This window comes from Oncorhynchus clarkii, chromosome 16 (assembly GCF_045791955.1).
Source record: "Oncorhynchus clarkii lewisi isolate Uvic-CL-2024 chromosome 16, UVic_Ocla_1.0, whole genome shotgun sequence".
NCBI classification, from domain to species: domain Eukaryota; kingdom Metazoa; phylum Chordata; class Actinopteri; order Salmoniformes; family Salmonidae; genus Oncorhynchus; species Oncorhynchus clarkii.
Genome location: NC_092162.1, coordinates 38,420,392 through 38,441,709, shown reverse-complemented (window position 1 = coordinate 38,441,709; position 21,318 = coordinate 38,420,392). Strand labels below are relative to the sequence as shown.

The following is a 21,318-nucleotide window of genomic DNA, read 5'->3' as shown; positions in this document are numbered from 1 at the left end:
TTATGCAAAGACAATGAAAATGTCTGTCTAGCAATGAGCAATAACCAACTTACCCTGATTAAGACAGCTTGTTTTGTCGAAACGATGGTTATTAGGTTATTAAATGATTGCCTCGGAGCTCCTAGAGTGTGCTGCTCTCCTGTTCCTTTTCAAGTGTTCTTCTCCGCTAGCCAGCACCTTTGCCTAAACAGGCGTGCATTTCTTTCGCCTCTAGATCAATAACCAACTCGACGTGGCTTGAAGAATTTTTAAAAGAATGTGCTAACATTGTACAATCCCAGTTGTGCAAAGCTCTTAGAGACTTACCCAGAAAGCTTCACGGCTGTAAATCACTGCCAAAAGGTGATTCTAACAATGAGATGTGACATTTACATGTTTTGACTTTGTCATTATGGGGTATTGTGTGCAGATGGGTCAGGAAAACAATCAACGGGATCAATTTTGAATTCAGGCTGTAACACAACAAAATGTGGAACAAGTCGAGGGGAATTGAATACTTTTTGAAGGTGCTGTATATGCAAATGACAATTACAGACGGAGACTCTGACTTCTGGTATGATCCTAGAAGGGTTGGATGGGAGCCATCTCTGTCTGGAGTTAGAACGTGTTCTGCAGAATAGGATAGAATTTCTCTGGGTCAGGGTTTAGGCACAGTCCAACAGTCTCGTTTCTGTGGGAAGCGAGAAGGTTGTCTTTGACGTCAAAGTTGGGGAGCGGAGTGAGAATAACAGAATGAGGTAGGTAGAACAGAGCCAGACAGCCCCTCATTTGCTCCATGCGCTGTGTATAAAGAACTGTGTAACTGTATCACAATGCTATTCAGCTGAAGCATCCAGTTGGGTGAATACATCTGGTTTGTGCTTTCCCTGTCTCCGCCTGGGTCTGCAGCTGAGAAGAACCTAACGATATAATTTGGTAGAATAAATACAGGATTCGTGCATTTCCCGGCTTCAATCGAACGCGAGGCTCTCTCATTGACACCCACTGTGCTCTGTAAATGACTTGATTGTTTGAAGTAAGGCATACTAGGCATTATTTTCTCTTATGACTTCAATTTAGTAGTCATAACGCTTGATGAGGTTCCTGTTGAATGGTTAAACGGGTCTTTCCTGTGTTTTTCAAGGGTTGTTACCCTCTTTCGCACACACACACACACGCACGCACTGACACATGCGAGCGAAAGGGGTGCCACTGACAGAGATTTAATAAAGTAATCCACTCAAATGAATGACATAAAATCTCCATATTTGCCAGCAGTGTTAATCTTGAACCCTATCTCTAAAATCAGTTTTCCAGATGGCACCCTATTCCCAATTTAGTGCACTACCTTTGAGCAAGGTCCTACCCTATGGACCCTGGTCAAAAGTAGTGCACTAAACAGGGAATAGGGTGCCATTTGGGACCTAGCCTACGGTTCAATTGTATAATTGGGTTCATTTTATTGGCCTTTGTGTCAGCGTTTCTGTAATGTCCAATAATAATCTCAAGTAGACATTATTCTGATTAAGGCCTGGAGTGGAAGGCTTTGGGTTGGTTGCTACCCGACTATGCATGAATACAGACATGACATGTGAAACCACACTTGGCGCAGAAACGAAGGGAGAAAGAGATGGAAGGAGGGAGGTGAGAAAATCCGGTAAGAGGGGAATGGATTCCAAATGTGTCAGGTCTCCTCTAGATGTGTCAGGTCTCCTCTAGATGTGTAAGGATATAGAACAGGGTTGGTAAGTGATGACTGGCGTTTGGTGGTGTTGTAGTAGAGGTGGTAGAGGCAGTAGTGGTAGAGGCAGTAGTGGTAGTGGTAGAGGTAGTAGTGACAGTAGTAGTGACAGTAGTTGTAGTAGAGGTAGTAGTGACAGTAGTAGTAGTTGTAGTAGTGACAGTAGTAGTTGTAGTAGTGACAGTAGTAGTTGTAGTAGTGACAGTAGTAGTAGTAGTCGTAGTAGTAGTGCTTCATAGAGTACGGGTCTAAACACAGACCTACAATCTCCACTGTCTTGTTTCATCACTGGGAACTGAACTGATGTTGACAACAGCCCCAGATCTCTCCCCTTCTTAAAACCACCTTTTTTTGTCCTTTATTATATATTCATGCATTATTATTTACATTTCTAAATAAAGTATCTATCGTGTGCTATTCTATTTCATTATAAAATGCCCCACTTCTCTCTATAGATTCAGGCGCCCTTTTCCCTTCCTTCTCCTCTCCTCTTCTCACTCCCTTCCACCTTCCCCTTCCCTCCCAGTAGGTTTCATAATCATGTCCCCTGCCTTTCAATCACTCCTTGTCTGACCCTTCACTCTTTAAATCATAGTAACATATTCTAGACTCCACCCCGACACATCTGCCTGATCCCCCACTTGACACACACCATGTCACTTAGTCTAGCTCCATCTGCAGAATCTAAATCACACAGGCTTCCTTCATCACACAGACACACACACCGCAGGGCAACCAGGGAGAAACCATCAACCCTTACGGCAGCCTCTCTTTAGCTCAGCAGTGTGCTAAAACGACAAACACAGAGGACCAGAGTCACTAAAAGTGAACCTGTCTGTGCATAGTTTACACCTGTAAGTCCCAGTGGGGAATACACTAAAAGACTAAGAAAAAAGCTGTACAATTAACAGAGAAGCTAAAATATGAAACAGAAATGGCTTCGTCACAAATGGCCCACTTTTCCTCATGGACACTGGTCAAAAGTGTGTTGTAGTGTGTTTAGTGTGTTGCAGTAAATAGGAATAGGGTAGCATTTGGGAGGCAGCCTTTATTTACACCTTACCTTGATCACTTTCCATCTCTTAACCCGTGTTGTATCTTTAATGTTGTATTCCCTTTGAAAATAGCAGGTAAAGACTTTGAGCAATGGTGACCCGTCATTCATTCAAGGCAGGTGGAGCTGACGGGTGTAGTCGTGTATTTGGACAGCTGGTGTGTGTAGTCGTGTATTTGGACAGCTGGTGTGTGTAGTCGTGTATTTGGGCCAGTTGATTTGTGTAGTTGTGTATTTGGGCCAGCTGATGTGTGTAGTCGTGTATTGGGGCAGCTGATGTGTGTAGTTGTGTATTGGGGCAGCTGATGTGTGTAGTTGTGTATTGGAGCAGCTGATGTGTGTAGTCGTGTATTGGGGCAGCTGATGTGTGTAGTCGTGTATTTGGGGCAGCTGATGTGTGTAGTCGTGTATTGGGGCAGCTGATGTGTGTAGTCGTGTATTGGGGCAGCTGATGTGTGTAGTCGTGTATTGGGGCAGCTGATGTGTGTAGTCGTGTATTTGGGGCAGCTGATGTGTGTAGTCGTGTATTTGGGGCAGCTGATGTGTGTAGTCGTGTATTTGGGGCAGCTGATGTGTGTAGTCGTGTATTTGGGGCAGCTGATGTGTGTAGTCGTGTATTTGGGGCAGCTGATGTGTGTAGTCGTGTATTTGGGGCAGCTGATGTGTGTAGTCGTGTATTTGGGGCAGCTGATGTGTGTAGTCGTGTATTTGGGGCAGCTGATGTGTGTAGTCGTGTATTTGGGGCAGCTGATGTGTGTAGTCGTGTATTTGGGGCAGCTGATGTGTGTAGTCGTGTATTTGGGGCAGCTGATGTGTGTAGTCGTGTATTTGGGGCAGCTGATGTGTGTAGTCGTGTATTTGGGGCAGCTGATGTGTGTAGTCGTGTATTTGGGGCAGCTGATGTGTGTAGTCGTGTATTTGGGGCAGCTGATGTGTGTAGTCGTGTATTTGGGGCAGCTGATGTGTGTAGTCGTGTATTTGGGGCAGCTGATGTGTGTAGCCGTGTATTTGGGGCAGCTGATGTGTGTAGTCGTGTATTTGGGTGGCTGCAGTGGCTGGCAGTAGGGCCTGAGGCAAAATAACAGGTGGCTTTGGAGCATCTAGCTAGGGTAAAACTGTAGAGCATTTAGCTAGCGTAAAAACACCAGTGTGGAGAATCTAAATTAGCTAGGATAACACTAACGCTGCACAACACTGCACTTCAATAGCTAGCATAAATAACACTGCTCTCCCCAGTGAGCTCTCCTGCTTGGCAGATTGTGAGCACACAGCCCACCTTCCCTAACACAATGACATCTCTCCGGTTTAACAAGAGAAGAGCATAGTTCAGTATCATGAATATGGCCAACACCATTGTCATTACAAAAAAACTGAATAGTGCACAGAAATATATGTAAACAAGACAAGAACGTGAACAAACGATGCTCCCGAGACTCGCCTCTCTAGTTCTCTAACATATTGATCTATACGTCATTGTGCATATCATCTGTTTTTCTATCCCTTTTTTTCCTATTTTTTCCTTGCTGCCATCTTTACAGCCAATCTTCCCTGTGACCTTGTTTCTCTCTCCTGTTGATCCCTCCTTCTCGCTCTCTTTTCTCTCTCTCGTCAAACAATCCCTCCCTCCCTCCCTCGCTCCATCCATCACCACCTCTCTCTTTCTCTTGCTCTCCCCCCTTCCCCCCCTCTATTTCTCCCTGCCCTCTCTTAAATCACTCTATCCATCCATCCCTCTGTTAGAACAGCTCAATTAAATGCTGGCTGGCATCAGAGAGAAGGAGATTACATTCTGCTCCGGTATAGCTAGCCCAGGGTAATCATACACTGTACTATACAGCTGTTTGTGTGTGTGTGTGTGTGTGTGTGACGGCTACGTGTGTGTGTTTGTGTTACTATATGAAAGAAAGTAAGTAAGAGCAACTCTGTTTCTCTCTGGCTGTTACAGCAGCTCGGTCTAGGATTGCCAAACAGCCGGCAGTAGCAATACACTGATTATTGCATTAAACAGTTTGAAAATACAACCAGTAGCTGCAGGAGCATGGAGCAGTCTCCTGAGCATTTCGCCTCAGAGAGCGCGCGCATACACACACACACACACACACACACACGCAAGCAATGACACACACACACACACGCAAGCAATGACACACACACCTCCCTGCCTATATCTTGATCCATATTGTGCGCTGTCCCGATGGTAACAAGTCATTGTCAGCCGCCGAGCAGTGTCCCCAGTACTGTCCTCATCTCATCTGGGACAGGCTGGAGGTTATTGAGGCATGGCGAGAGGGAGGGGGGTGGAGAGAGAGAGGGGTGAACGAAAGAGAGGGAAGAAGGGGAGAGGGAAGAGAGATGGAGGGGGGAGAGGAGGACAGGGGGAAGAGAGTGGAGGCAGAGATAGGGAGTGTTTCCTCACGACTCGACATGACAGCGCTCACACCCAGGAGACTAAAGAAGAGACAGCATTTAGTATAGACTGCCTGTTATGTGTTCTATGGCCTCTCATCTGCCTAATGGAGATGTGAGAGCTGGTTGCCATGTTTGGCACATCGCCAGATGTTTGCATCCGTTCACAGGCACACCTGTACAGTCTGTTGTATTGGGAGAGATGCCCGACTGCCACACCCATATTTTCCATTCCAATGTCTCTCTCTTTCTCTCTTCTCTCCTTCCCCTCCCTCTCTCTCTGTCCCATCAGACAGTACTGTAGTTCGTTAAAGGTAGCAAAAGGGAAGGATACAGGGGCTCCCCATAGGAGCACCAACCCAGATAACATCCTATTCCCAGAGAAAGAGAGTGAGGGAGAGGAGAGAGAGAGAGAGAGAGTCTCTGCAGTAGGACAGCCAGGACAGGAGAACCTGTATTCACAAGGCAGGCGTGCTGATTGACCAGGTCCTTCCTGTCCATATGATATTATTTATGGAAGTGCAAAACGGATCCTAGATCAGGAGAGCTACCTGCCACAGATTAGACCTCCATCCTCCCGACCACTAGCCTGGTCCCAGATCTATTTGTTCTGAATACCAACTCGTATGGTCATTGTCATGCCATGAACTAGACTGGTCCCAGATGTGTTAGTGCTGCATAGCCAACTCCCATAGGAACACACACAGATCTGGGACCAGCATGCTACCAGACGAGTGAAAATACCATTACAGCACAACGCAATCACAGCCATGCTTAACAACATCAAACCAGTGAGATATAGGAGAGGCTGGGGGAGGGGAGGACAACAGCGGGGGGATAGTGGGAAAATATGGCCAAAGTAGCAAGGTAGAGAAAGATCTAAGTCAAAAACAGAAAAAATAATAGGCTAAAAATACTAATTAATTAGAACAAATGTGTAGAGGTATGCACTGTCAAAAGTGCAGGACACAAGTGAAAATAACTGCTAAAATGGCTCACATAGCAAATACTGAGCAAAATAACCCACACTTATTTTCAATGTAAAAAAAAAAGAAAACGTGCAATCACTTATTTTTAATTTGTATCGTATCACACAATCCTCCAGATGTCAAATAAAATCTATATTTACGCAGGTTATCGAAGCATCCGACGACAATATGATTTCCTCCGAGGCTCTACAACAGCATTGCATTGAATTTGAATAGCTGAGCCAGACCCTGTTGCATGCTACATGCTATCTGAGTGTGTACCCAGCAAAATGTACTAATGACATGCAATAATACTCTTTCCCTATAACATCCATTCAAACTATTCAACGAGATGTCTTCTTCAATGCACTTTCATTTCGAATTCATTAAAAGTCAACCACAAAAAGGAGATGCTTCGGTACAAAACCTACAGCCACCTCTACTACAACATCGAGAGAAATTATGAGAAGCACATTTGCTCATTTTAACAATAATCTCAACAGAAATCTTGAAATATTCATAGTTTGATCGTTTTATCCAATGACATCACCACTAATATTGCCCTCCAGACACTACTAATATAGTCACAGCGACACATGACATGACTCTTCTAGAAATGTGACTCAAATTCATCTCTCCACCTCAGCCCCTTCAGACAGGCTAGTAAAGACTACCATCTTGTAAAATGTGGGATTGTAATTGCAGATGTGACCCAGGTGTGATGAAGACATCATCCGGCCACCTCTCCTCCACCCAGCCAGCGTTCTAATTAACCCCGCTCTCATCTTGTATTTTTGAACGGCTGTGTTCTTCTCTTACCTCCACAGGTTTAAACGACGGCCTGGGGAGTGTTGATCCTTCTTTTCCTCTGGCAACTCCTTGTCCTCCCTTTTTTCTTCCTAGTTCTTCCTTTTCTTCTTCTTCTATCAAATTGATTGTGCCCTCTCCTCTCGCTGTTCTGATGCTGCAGTGATTCAAAAACACACCCTCTCTCCCTCTCTCTCAGCCGCTCTCTCTGCCTCCCTCGCTCTCATTGGCTGCCTGCTAGAGGTGAGGTGACATCACCCTTCTTCTCCTCTGCCTCTCCCCTCATCCCTCCCTCTTCTTCTCCTGCCTCGCTCTATTCGCTCACTCTTGTTGGATTCTGACCATTTCTTTATTGTCTTCTTCCCCCCCATCGTTCCCTCCCTCCCTCTCTCCATTCCCTCCGTGCACCCCTCCTCCTCCCTACATCCATCCTCTCCTCCTTTCTCTTCTCCGCTGCTGGCCGTATGCATGCAGTCTTTCCAGCTGGATTAGTCTTGCCAGGTTCCAGCAGCCAGCCAATCTGCTCTGCTGCCAGATAGCAGCTCTCTCTCCTTTTCCTATACGCAGCCATGCAGATCAGCTCTAGCAGGCATAACAATACACTTATTAGCATAGTGGTATAGCCTATGGCCCTACCCACTCTGCTCTACATCTCATTCCTTGCTCATGTCCAGAATGGTACACTATTTCCTACATAGTGCCCTACTTTTGGCCATAGCCCATACGGAATAGGGTACCATTTGAGACGCATACTGTGCCTGTAGGATACGCTCCCTAATTGCAGACGGACACACCCATATGGCCCTGGTCAATAGTAGTCCACTACATAGGGAATAGTGTGTCATTTTGGACGCATCCTGCGTCTCTCTCTCTCTCTCTCTCTCTCTGTCTCGCTTCCTCACCATGCTCTGTCTAATAGCCCTATACATGTGCTTTAAAGGAACAGCCAAATGACCCTTGATATTAATAACGTCTAATGGATTCTGGCTTCTGTCGCTACTAAAAAGGCATCTATTGCAAACTCCTGGTTCAGGAGAATCATTCTACAGCGTGTAGGAAGTCTAGCTCAGACAGATCAATATGGATAATGTCTCTCTTATCTCTGCTCATTTCACTGATAAACAGAGTACTCTCTTCTTCCTACTGGACGTATGGCTGTAGATGTAATCAGGAAAGACCCCTCTCCGTCTCTCTTCCTCACCATGCTCTGTCTAATAGCCCTATGCAGGTGCTTTAATGGGACAGCCAAATGACCCTTTATGTTAATAACGTCTACCATGGTCAACTGAGCCCATGTTTCCCTTACAATTAACGGATTCTGAGACACCTACTGCTGCTAAGACACCTACTGCACACTATCTATTGGGTTTTCAATTGATAAAGCGATCAAAAGGAAACGGAGTCAGTGTCAGACAACGTTGTTGTGTTATGAAACGTAATTCTATGTGGAGAAAAATGTGTTGTCTGTGATCTGTGACTAGGAGGTGTGGCTGAGGGGCGGAGCTGGGAAATGCCATGTTTTTTTATTTATTTTTATTATCATTTATTTATTTATTACCTTTATTTAACTAGGCAAGTCAGTTAAGAACAAATTCTTATTTTCAATGATGGCCTAAGAACAGAATGTTGATTGGGGGATAATAACTCTGAGAACTGCTGATTGGGGGATAATGAGGAAGTGGCTCAGGAAGCCTATCTGTGTCGTGACATGATAACAGACAGGCAGAGGGGTGATAACAGTAATACAACCCCGGGGGAATATGGTACTCAATGTCTTAGGGTGGTCTGGTATGACTGTACATAACTGATCCTAATTCTCCATGATCCTGAAAACTGTGAAGGGAGAGAGCGAGTTGGCTGTATTCTCTGATAAGGGGTCTTTGTGACCAAAATCTAAGTTTATCTAAGTGGGCAAAGACGCATTTCTGTAGTTTCTTTGTGCAGCCGTCAGGAGATACCAGTGATACAACACCGGGAGACTTAAAGAGTGACTCTTGATACTTGCTGTGATCTGGAGTCTGGGCTGATCAGGACTGGGCAGAACAAACTGGCTTTCACTGATCCTCACACTTATCTTTTCTGATGGTCTTGTGAATTGTGTCTGCAACCTGAACTTTCTTTGAAGCACTGTCTACTCCTCTCCTTCATATTGGTCCTGAGAACTGTGGAGAGAGGTGGAGACAGAGAGCAAGAGAGAGAGAGAGACTGAGTGACAGAGACAGAGACGGAAAGAGATAATGCCATCAGTGTGCAATATTCATGTAACCACACAGAGATTTGAGGATGACGATATTGTCCAGTCCCATTGAGCTCCATGTTATTCCACTGTGGCACTGATGCCAGTCCAGTCTGAGTGCCAGGCTTCCCATCTGCCAATATACCCAGTCCCATAGGAAGTGGCAGACAAAGGAGGAAGAAGACAACGGACCCAGCGGAGGAGCATGGCAGAGGTGATTGATTACAGTGAGAACACAGATCATGTACGACAGAACCCCAGAGGTTACACAGCCATATTTAGAGATCTGAGGGGAGGCCGGGCTTATGAAAGCCTGGAGACACAGTAGGCCTGAGGCAAGACATGAGGATGGGACAAGGGCTAAGGCTGAAACCTTTGTAGAATTACAGAATACAAAATGCATTATCCGTCAATGGTTTCTGTTTTTTATTTCTAAAACCCCGGCAGATAGCTAGCTGCAGAGCAGGGGTGGAATTAAGTTTGTGATAGATTAGGCACTAAGGATATTGAGGGAAATGACCTAGCACTATTTGTTGGCACAAATGTGAAACTTCAAGTCAGCAGCGAGAGTTGCGATAAGAGTTTTTTTTTGTACAGTTCATTTACACAGACGTTTAATCTGAACATTCTCTGTTAAGACCCTGTTGTGAAAATACACAAATATGTAATAATGGAACGTTGGTAATGTTTAGAGAGGCAGCCCAGCGGTTCATTCAGTGGTTCAGGAGAATCATTCCACAGCGTGTAGGAAGTCTAGCTGAGACAGATCAATATGGATAATGTCTCTCTGCTCATTTCATTGATAAACAGAATACTTCTCTTCTTCCTCCTGGACGTATGGCTCTAGATTTAATCAGGAAAGACCCTTTGAGGTCCATTTCCAGCACAACTCGACCGATAGAGGGAGAGAGCTAATCGAGAAAACACCAAGAGTAATACCTTTTCGTTATCAGATTTTTACTTTGCCTTTTATCAAACTGTAGCCTACTTTCACAAGTTCTTATCTACACTGAACAAAAATATTGTAAAGTGTTGATCCCGTGTTTCATGAGCAGAAATAAATGATCCCAGAAATGTTCCATACGCACAAAAAACGTATCTCTCAAATGTTGTGCACAAATTTGTTTACATCCCTGTTAGTGAGCATTTCTCCTTTGCCAAGATAATCCATCATCCTGACAGGTGTGGCATATCAAGTGGCTGATTAAACAGCATGATCAATACACATGTGCACCTTGTGCTGGGGAAAATAAAAGGCCACTAAAATGTGCAGTTTTGTGACACAACAAAATGCCACAGATGTCTCAAGTTTTGAGGGAACGTGCAATTGGTGTGCTGACTGCTGGAATGTCCACCAGAGCTGTTGCCAGAGAATTTAATGCTCAGTTCTCTACCATAAGCCACCTCCAATGTCGTTTTAGAGAATTTGGCAGTACGTCCAACCAGCCTCACAACAGAAAGACCACTAACGATTTTCGTTGGTGGAAGGAGAGGACCAAAGTGCAGCGAATACACGAACAAAACAACAAAACGATAAACGAACAGTTCTGACAGGTGCAACAAACACTAACCAGAAAATAGTCACCCACCACTCAAAATGGGAAAACAGGCTACCTAAATATGGCTCTCAATCAGAGACACCAAAAAACAGCTGCCTCTGATTGAGAACCATACCAGGCCAAACACATAGAAAAAGAAAACCTAGACCTACAACATAGAATACCCACCCACATCACACCCTGACCAAACTAAAAATAGAAACCGTCAAAGCAATCTACCGTCAGGGCGTGACAACCACGCGTAACAATACCAGCCCAGGACCTTCAAATCCGGTTTCTTCACCTGCAGGATTGTCTGAGACCAGCCACTGCAACTGTGGGTTTGAACAACCGAAGGATTCCTGCTCAAACTGTCAGGAACCGTCTCATCTGCGCGCTCATTATCCACACCAGGGTCTTGACCTGACTGCAGTTCGGAGTCGTAACCGACTTCAGTAGGCAAATACTCACCTTCAATGTCCACTGACACGCTGGAGAAGTCTGCTCTTCACGGGTGAATGCCGGTTTCAACTGTACCTGTAGATGGCAGATGGCGTTGTGGGTCAAGCGGTTTGCTGATGTCAACGTTGTGAACAGAGTGCCCCATGGTGGTGGTGGCGTTATGGTATGGGCAGATAAGCTACGGACAATGAATACAATTGCATTTTATCAATGGCAATTTGAATGCACAGCAATACTGTGACGAGATCCTGAGGCCCATTGTCATGCCATTCATCCACAGCAATCACCTCATATTTCAGCATGATAATGCACGGTCCCATGTTGCAAGGATCCGTAGACAATTCCTGGAAGCTGAAAATGTCCCAGTTCTTCCGTGACCTACATACTCATGTCCCCCATTGAGCATGTTTGGGAAGCTCTGGATCGACATGTACGATAGCATGTTCCAGTTTCCGCTGATATCCAGCAACTTCGCACAGCCATTTGAAGAGGAGTAGGACAACATTCCACAGGCCACAATCAACAGCCTGATCAACTTTATGCGAAGGAGATGTGTCGAGCTACATGAGACAATTGGTCACACCAGATATTGACTGGTTTTCTGATCCACGCCCCTACCTTTTTTTTTAAAGGTATCTGTGACCGACAGAAGCACATCTGTATTCCCAGTCATTTGAAATCCTTAGATTAGGGCCTAATGAATTTATTTCAATTGACTGATTTCCTTATATGAATTGTAACCCAGTAAAACCGTTGAAATTGTTGCATGTGGTGTTAATATTTGTGTTCAGTGTACATAGCGCCTGTTATTCCACCTGGCTGTCACACAATGCCTCTCATGCTATTATGGTGAGCTAATTTTCTTCTGTTTTAATCCATTTATCTGATTATCTTCACCTGACCTCATTTACACCCCTTCTTTCCTACTCTCTTTCTTACCCTCCGTCTCTCTTCCTCCTGGAGAGTAAGGATGAGTCAGCTAGCAGAAGAAGGGAAATGTTGATGAAGGAAAGAGGAGAAGGGAGGAACGTAGGGAGAGAGGGAGAGAAGGAAAGAGGGAGTGGGGAAGCAGGATGAATGAACAACTTTCAGTCGAGGGTTGCATGAAAAAGGGACGCTGTCAGCAGAATAAGGAGAGAGAGAAAGAAAGCGAATTCCATCAGCTTAAAGAGCAAATGAGACCAACAAAGGTATTGACTAAAACAGAAAGGATACGTTGGCATTGAGAGACAGGAAGAGACAGTAAGAGACAGACAGGGAGTTTGATCGACAAAGTGATGGAGAAAAGGAGTAGAGGGAGAGTATTATGGAAAGTGTGATGGAGGGAGGGAGTGTGTGTGTGTGTGTGGTTTTAGAGAGACAGCAAGACTAGCCTAAATCGCAACTTTAGATGTTTGTACTTAACTCAATTCTAACTTCAGGTGTTGATGCTTAACTCTGACTTCCGTCGATCATGCACTGAGATCAATCAGAGATTTGAATGAAAAGCAGTTCAGCAAGTTAGGATTCCAGCCAGAGAAAAATAGAAAGAGTGTAAGAGTGCCATGAGGGAGAGAGGGGGGGTGAGAGAGAGGGAGTTGAGAGAGAGAGAGAAAGACAGTGTGTGCGTGTTATACTGATTTCACATAGGATTTACAGTATTTTGCCTGCAAATAGTACTGAGTAAAGGGTCTGAATACTTATGTAAATATGATTCTTTTTTTTTTTTTACACACATTTGCAAACATTTCTAAAAACCTGTTTTTGCTTTGTCATTATGGGGTATTGTTTGTAAATTGATGAGGGAAAAACCATTTGAATCCATTTTAGAATAAGGCTGTAACGTAACAAAATGTGTTAAAGGTCAAGGGGTCTGTATACTGTATACCAATAAACTGGTCTGCACCGCACCACCCCTAGTGATTCAGGGCTAATCTCTATCCCCATCCAGCTAATTACAAGCGACTGGCTAAACGAAAAGACAAAAGCTTTTACCTCTGAGATGTTAGTCCATTTCCCGGTGCTTGACATATAGGCTCAGTCAAGATAGCATGAAGTAAAAAGACTGCACCGTTTTCCAACCCGAATCTCCTCATTGCCCCCAGAAATATTAGGCTATTGTTTATATGTGTATTACACTCTATGTTGAGGTACAAATTGGAGTATAATGCTGTATGGATGTCAACCCCAATACATGTCCATGCCATAATTACCAATCAGCTGCATTACAGTTAAAAACTACTTTCCCTACCACCATCAATTTCTATATGCTAGCTATGCTACCAGCTTAAAAAAGACTGAATCTGACATCTGCAGTGGCCCTACGGCATTTACTGTGATCCGGCCTCGGTAGAACTCAGGACATGATTTCTTCTTGCACTTCGTGGAGCAGAGCAGAGCTGTTGTGAAGGAAGTGTGTTTATACAGGACCTCCCGTCCCCACCTATCGTCAACCAATCATGTCAATGCAGAGCATTACAGAGCCATCCGCATTGTTACACAATTTGGGAGGCACACGGCTGTCTGGTATGGTTGGGTATGGAGCTCCATTTAGCCTCTGCAAACCTTCGGACAGCATTGAAATCCCTACACAAGGTATCATAAATATATTATTTTTATTTGTGAACTTTCTCTGATAGACTTTCATCAAAATTCCCCATGTTTGTTATCAAGGAAGTGAGTTTGTGTCTATACAGGATGTACCGCCCCAACATACTGTCAACCAATTATGTCAATACGGAGCTATACTGAGCCCTCCGCATTGTTACAAAATTTGGGAGGTGCACGGCGATGTGGTACAGAGCTTGATTTGGCCTTCGCAAGCCTCTGGAGGCTCCGCAATTGCATCACACCCTCTGTATGGAGCCTCCGGAGCGCATTACCAAATCAAGCATAAATTGGCTTTAACAATGCAGAGGGCTCTGCATAGCTCTGCATTGACATGATTGGTTGCCCGGTGCAGACAAATGTATTGGATGCGTATGACAACTCCCTGAAGCACCAGAAGTATGAATGCTCTGACTTCTGCCGAGGCCGCATCACAGTCAATTCTGTACAGCCACTGCAGACATCGGATTGACCATGCAGAGCCTTTTAAAGCCATTGGCATCACTTTACTGAAATGATTGCCATGAGGAAGAAAAGGTATTTTGGCAGAAATATAAGATACCTCTGTAACGGCTTTCCTCCTCCTCTTCTGAGGAGGAGTAGCGAGAAGGATCGGAGGACCAAATCGGAGGACGTTCATTTACAGACATAAACTGAACACTACAAAACAATAAACGTGAAACGAACAAAACCGAAACAGTACCGTGTGGCAACAAACACACACGGAAAACAAACACCCACAACTCAAAAGTGAAACCCAGGCTACCTAAGTAACCTCTCTTTCGTATCGTCTGAGATCCCCAAAGATTGGAAAGCTGCCGCGGTCATCCCCCTCTTCAAAGGGGGTGACACTCTAGACCCAAACTGCTACAGACCTATATCTATCCTACCCTGTCTTTCTAAGGCCTTCGAAATAAAATTTAACAAACAGATTACTGACCATTTCGAATCTCACCATACCTTCTCAGCTATGCAATCTGGTTTCAGAGTGCACCTCAGCCACGCTCAAGGTTCTAAACAACATCATCATCGATAAGAGACATTACTGTGCAGCCGTATTCATCGACCTGGCCAAGGCTTTCGACTCTGTCAATCACAACATTCTTATTGGCAGACTCGACAGCCTTGGTTTCTCAAATGATTGCCTCGCCTGGTTCACCAACTACTTCTCTGATAGAGTTCAGTGTGTCAAATCGGAGGGCCTTGTTGTCTGGACCTCTGACAGTCTCTATGGGTGTGCCACAGGGTTCAATTCTCGGGCCGATTCTCTTTTCTGTATACATCAATGATGGTGCTCTTGCTGCTGGTGATTCTCTGATCCACCTCTACGCAGACGACACCATTCTGTATACTTCTGGCCCCTCCTTGGACACTGTGTTAACTAACCTCCAGACGAGCTTCAATGCCATACAACTCTCCTTCCGTGGCATCCAACTGCTCTTAAACGCAAGTAAAACTAAATGCATGCTTTTCGCACCTGCTCGCCCGTCTAGCATCACTACTCTGGACGGCTCTGACTTAGAATACGTGGACAACTACAAATACCTGGGTGTCTGGTTAGACTGTAAACTCTCCTTCCAGACTCACATTAAGCATCTCCAATCCAAAATTAAATCTAGAATCGGCTTCCTATATCGCAACAAAGCATCCTTCACTCATGCTGCCAAACACCCTCGTAAAACTGACCATCCTACCGATCCTCGACTTCGGTGATGTCATCTATAAAATAGCCTCCAACACTCTACTCAACAAACTGGATGCAGTCTATCACAGTGCCATCCGTTTTGTCACCAAAGCCCCATACACTACCCACCATTGCGACCTGTACGCTCTCGTTGGTTGGCCCCGTAGGTAAAGCCCCGCCTTATCTCAGCTCACTGGTCACCATAGCAGCATCCACTCGTAGCACGCGCTCCAGCAGGTATATCTCACTGGGCATCCCCAAAGCCAATTCCTCCTTTGGTCGTCTTTCCTTCCAGTTCTCTGCTGCCCATGACTGGAACGAATTGCAATCTCTGAAGCTGGAGACTCATACCTCCCTCACTAGCTTTAAGCACCAGCTGTCAGAGCATTTTACAGATCACTGCACCTATACTTAGCCTATCTGTAAACAGCCCATATATCTACCTACCTCATCCCCATACTGGTATTTATTTATTTATTTTGCACCTTTGCACCCCAGTATCTCTACTTGCACATTCATCTTCAGCCGATCTACCATTCCAGAGTTTTAATTGCTATATTGTAATTACTTCGCCACCATGGCCTATTTATTTCCTTAACACACCTCATTTGCACTCACTGTATATAGACTTTTTGTTTTCTTTTGTTGTACTGTATTATTGACTGTATGTTTTGTTTATTCCATGTGTAACTGTTGTTGTATGTGTCGAATTGCTACGCTTTATCTTGGCCAGGTCGCAGTTGCAAATGAGAACATGTTCTCAACTAGCCTACCTGGTTAAATAAAGGTGAAATAAAATAAAGAAAGAAGAGAAAGTGTTCAAGAGAGAAACTGAAAGTGCTACAGATGTAACACTCTTTCGAGGGTCAGACAGTTCCAAGAGAGGGGGTCTGAACTTAGCTGAGCTGTTTTTGCTGTTGTGTTCCTGCTGCTGTGGCTCAGTGCTCTCTCCATTGATCGGGTTAAGGTCATTATGTGGCTGTAAGGTCGCCCAGCTGTCTCTACCCGGCGTTAATCACTCACTAATCGAAGGGAAAGGACTCTGATTTAGTTCTCTCTCGCGGCCCAGAGTGCTACCCTGTCTGTCTGTCAGATATGAATGTCTACATTCCAAATGGCCCCCTAAACACTACATAGCGCGCTACTCTAGGGTAGTGCACAGGGCCGGATAAAGAAATTATAGGCCCCCGGGTCTTTGTTTAAAAAAAAAATATTGAACTCTAAATTCCATCAGCTAAATCATATAGGTATATTTTGGTATACACACTGTCAATCAATGCCATGGTCGCCAATGCCATGGTAGCCACTGCTAGACTGATAGCTGCCTTCAGCAGAGTAAACATGTTTGTTTGCTCGTTCTATCTTTGACTGACGTTAGCTAACGTTACCAAATAAAGAGTGTCTCAATTTGGTAGCCATCTATTCTCGCCCTTGTCTGGTAAACACTCCGTAACTAAAAACTAAATTGTCGATATACAGTAGGTAAATCACTCTGTGTGTAATGATGAATGTGTACAGGATAAATCATATAAATCATCTATGGTTGGTATAGCTAGCTTGCAATCTTGCTGGCTTTTTAGTGATGCTAGCTAGCTAACAACAAACTGATAATATTGAAATGTCCATGTTAGGTATGCATAGCTAGCCAGTCTAAAAGAGATCAATTCAATTAGTGGGGTGGTTCAATTGTGTATTGTTGTGTATTTTGTTGTAGCTGGTACAGAACCTGATTCTACCAATACGTGCTTCCAACCCCTAGCTCTGCACAAGGTGAAGGTAAATTGGCCAAAATATTTACAAGCTGAAGGCTAAGCTAGCTGAATTTACAGTAAGCATGGCATAAACATGAATTGGGTAGTGCTTGTATGGTTTATGTTATGGGGTTACAAGTGGTTAGAGGTACCCTTGGACAACAGATTACCTTCCAGACCATATAATCAATTACATCTACCCCTCTTCTCTTTTTAGCTTTTGTAAAACTCAGGTTATCTGGAGTCGTTCGACAGTGCTCTGCTGAGAAATACCCTGAAGCGGGGGTATTTTGGGTACACAAGCACGAGGGAGCGGACACACCTTTCTTTTATGGAGCACAACAAGATTGTGGGACAGAAACCATCCAGGGATACTGAACGGTATAAAATCAACACGACAACAGTAATGACACAACCACCTCATTATTCCCGAAACACAGTACAAAAACATGTCAAAACAATTCCCCTGCAAACGGCTACTATTGACAAGAATGACTGCTCAAAGTCATTGGTTGGTTGGTTGAAAATTCTCTGTGCTACACCAAACAGTACATATCCTGCAACTCCCAGTAATGGATACCAAAAATCTTTAGTTAAATCACATTATCTGGTGTAACAATGTGTAGATAAAAGAACTGGTGATCAGCAGATGGGAGAGGTGGTCATGATAAAATTGCAATTCCAAAAGAAACCTACAGTAAGTTCAGGGAATAATTGTAAAGCTGTGGGAGGAGTGTTGTCATGGTCAAACTGTCATTCAGCTCCCCATCTGCTTGAAATCCATCATGTCGTCTAATCCCTCGAGAGGGATACAGTTCTGCTACAATGATACAAGCAGGCAAAGGAATGATGTTTCTGTATCGAGAATCCACTCCAGGAAGAAGCCCAGGCATTAAACGTTATTGTCTGCAAGACAAAAAAAACACATATATACTCTATTGTACAGTTTGAACAACAGTTGAACCGTGCCAGCATAACATCAACATTAGGGTAGACTAGTTGTACATGTATACATGTGCACAGGTACAGAGATTACATTTACAACCATATCTAGCCAAATGGAAAGAAATATGGCATAACCCTCAACCTTTGCACAGCGACCAGACCGTACAAATGAGCCTAGGTAGGTAGGCAGAAATCTATTTTTTAGAGATTTACAACAATAAATTGTTGTATTATTGTTTCTCCTCATTGTTCGGTAGTAAACTTACAGTGCATTGGGAAAGTATTCAGACCCCTTGACTTTTTCCCACTTTGGCCCCCTCACCCATTACAGCCTTATTCTAAAATTGATTTTTTTTTTTAATCCCTAATCAATTTACACACAATAACAAAGCAAAAATTAATTTATAGAAATGTTTGCAAATTCATAAAAACAAACAGGAATATCACATTTACATAAGTATTCAGACCCTTTACTCAGCTCTTGTTCTTTATTAAACATTTTTATTAACTTATCGAAGTTAAGTTCCTGTTCAGAGGAAACCTTTTATTTTTTTTACAGCTTCTAGGCTACATATACACATTTGAAATGCATGGTACTTTTATATACAGCAAACGCATAACAATAAAACATTAAACAAACTATTTAATCCCACCCCCCAGCCACTCTCAGCCCATCCCACCTATCACCATAGACCACCCTCGTTTGGTTTCCATGTGACATATATTTTTCAGTTGTGCTGTGATCCTTTACATAGATTTTGAACCTTTTCTAATCATAATAGTATCCACAGATTGTGAGCTAAAGATGAAAACCTTTCCTAAGAATATTATATTATTTATTGACTGACTATGGTTTTCCAAATCACCCAACACTGCTGTAAGTGTCACGAATATTACCGAAGGTGACTCCCCTTCTTGTTCGGGTGGCACTCGGCGGTCGTCGTCGCCGGTCTACTAGCTGCCACCGATCTTTTGTTCTGTGCTCGTTTGGTTTTGTCTAATTGGTTTCACCTGTTTCTTGTTTGGTTATTAGGTTGGGGTTATTTAAGTTCGTTCAGCCCGCTTCTGTTTGTGCGGGCTTGTTCGTATGTATGTGCTAGAGTGGTTTGTGTTTGTATTTCGGGTTTCTCGCTGTCCTTTATTTTTTCACATTATTGTTTTCTATTTTGTTCCTGTGATTTATTCTGGACATTAAAGCGTGTTTTTCCCGCATCCTTTTGCTCTCTGCGCCTGACTCCACACCTATACACTCTTTGAGCGTTACAGTAAGGTTAATTTGAAGTGAATGTTGTAATTTTTTAACCATTCCTGAACCTGTGACCAGAAACAAGCTACATAGGGGCAATACCAGAATAAATGATCTAGTGATTCTGTCTCTTCACAGCAAAATCTACAGAGCTGAGATTGTTGTATGCCCCATATAGATAGCATTCTGATGGTGGCATGAATTTTGTATAATAATTTAAATAGAAAAAAAACTCAGTGTTGAATCAAGTGTCGTTTTTTGTACCAGTTCATAAACCATGTGCCATGGAATCGGTACATCGAAAATCTCATTTATTTTGCAACCTGTATGGTGCACCAGTCAACGTTTTTGTCCTCAAACAAAACTGGTATATTTTTCTACTTATGCCAATACCTTTCAGCCAATTTGCATCTTTAATATATGGCAGACAAACAAATTCCTTACCTCCTCTATTTTTGTGATTTGTTTGGATTGAGCAGACGTTCCCATATATTTTCGATAGCTGTATATGTGACAACTCCACCGTTTCTAATCATAATAAATATAATACAATAAAAAATACAATTTTATTTGTATTAAATCAGTATATTTTAACCATAATAGTTGTTGTAATATTTGTTCCATCTTTTCTGCAGGATAAGGATGAGCCTTTCTTAATCTACTGGAGACCATTTTGGGTTTAAGTATAATTTATGTATGAGTGAAGGTTTAAAGCTTTAATATTTAATAATTTTAGCACCCCTAACTCATATTTATTATATAAATAGGCACGTTTAATTTTGTCTGGCTTAGCATTCCAAAAAAATGATTTTTTTTTTGTTGCTCATATGATTTTTAAAAAATGAGTCGTCTGGAGTAGGCAGCGCCATTAGTAAGTAAGTAAACTGTGATCGGACCAAAGAGTTAATTAATGTGATTTTGCCATAAATAGACAAGTATTTACCTCTCCATGGTTGCAGAATCTTACCTATTTTTGCAAACTTAATATTGAAATTGATTGTGGCAAGTTCATTTATATTTTTGGAGATGTGAATACCAAGTATGTCTACTTCACCATCCGTCCATTTTATTGGTAAACTACGAGGTAGTGTAAACACAATTTAATGATACAATACGTAATATGGTACACTTGTCATAATTAGTTTATAGTCAAGATGCTAGAAAAGTGATCAAGACCTTCAAATGAGACTGTGCAGGGATCCAGATTGTGGACTTACGACAAAAATAGTCATCAGCATACATTGACATTTGTTTTTAACCCCTGGACTTCTAACCCCTTTATGTTCTTGTTGGATCTAATTTTAATAGTTAGCATTTCAAGGGCCATAATAAATAGATATGGAGACAATGGACAGCCTTGTTTCACTCCTCTTTAAAGCTCAATACTTTCTTAGAAGTAACCATTATTGACTATTTTACATCTGGGGCTGCTGTACATAAGAGTTTCATTGAAATTAAAGTAATCCAGGCATTTATATATAAATTCTAGTCGTACTTTATCAAACGCCTTTTCAAAATCTGCTATGAAGACCAGGCCTGGTATCTTTGATGTTTCATAATGTTCAGTACTTTGTTGAAGCACCTTTGGCATCCTCAAGTCTTCTTTGGTATGACTTGGCACACTTGGCACACCTGTATCTGAGGAGTTTCTCCCGTTCTTCTCTGCAGATCCTCTCAAGCTCTGTCAGGTTGGATGGAGCGCGTCACTGTACAGCTATTTTCAGGTTTCACCAGAGATGTTCAACCGGGTTCCAGTCTGGGCTCTTGCTGGGCCACTCAATGACATTCAGAGACTTGTCTCGAAGCCACTCCTGCGTTGTCTTGGCTGTGTGCTTGGGGTCGTTGTCCTGTTGGAAGGTGAACCTTCGCCCCAGTCTGAGGTACATAACGCTCTGGAGCAGGTTTTCATCAAGGA

General features: G+C 43.2%; 1 protein-coding gene across 1 annotated transcript in view; it reads right to left on the bottom strand.

Moving 5' to 3' along the window:
- LOC139368401 (neural cell adhesion molecule L1-like) overlaps nucleotides 1-7,084 on the bottom strand; it is an 80,612-nt gene extending 73,528 nt beyond the window's left edge. The window contains exon 1 of the mRNA XM_071107239.1: nucleotides 6,968-7,084. The gene's annotated coding sequence lies outside the window, so the exon portion shown is untranslated. The remainder of the gene's footprint in view (nucleotides 1-6,967) is intronic.
- Between the last annotated feature and the right edge of the window lie 14,234 nt (nucleotides 7,085-21,318).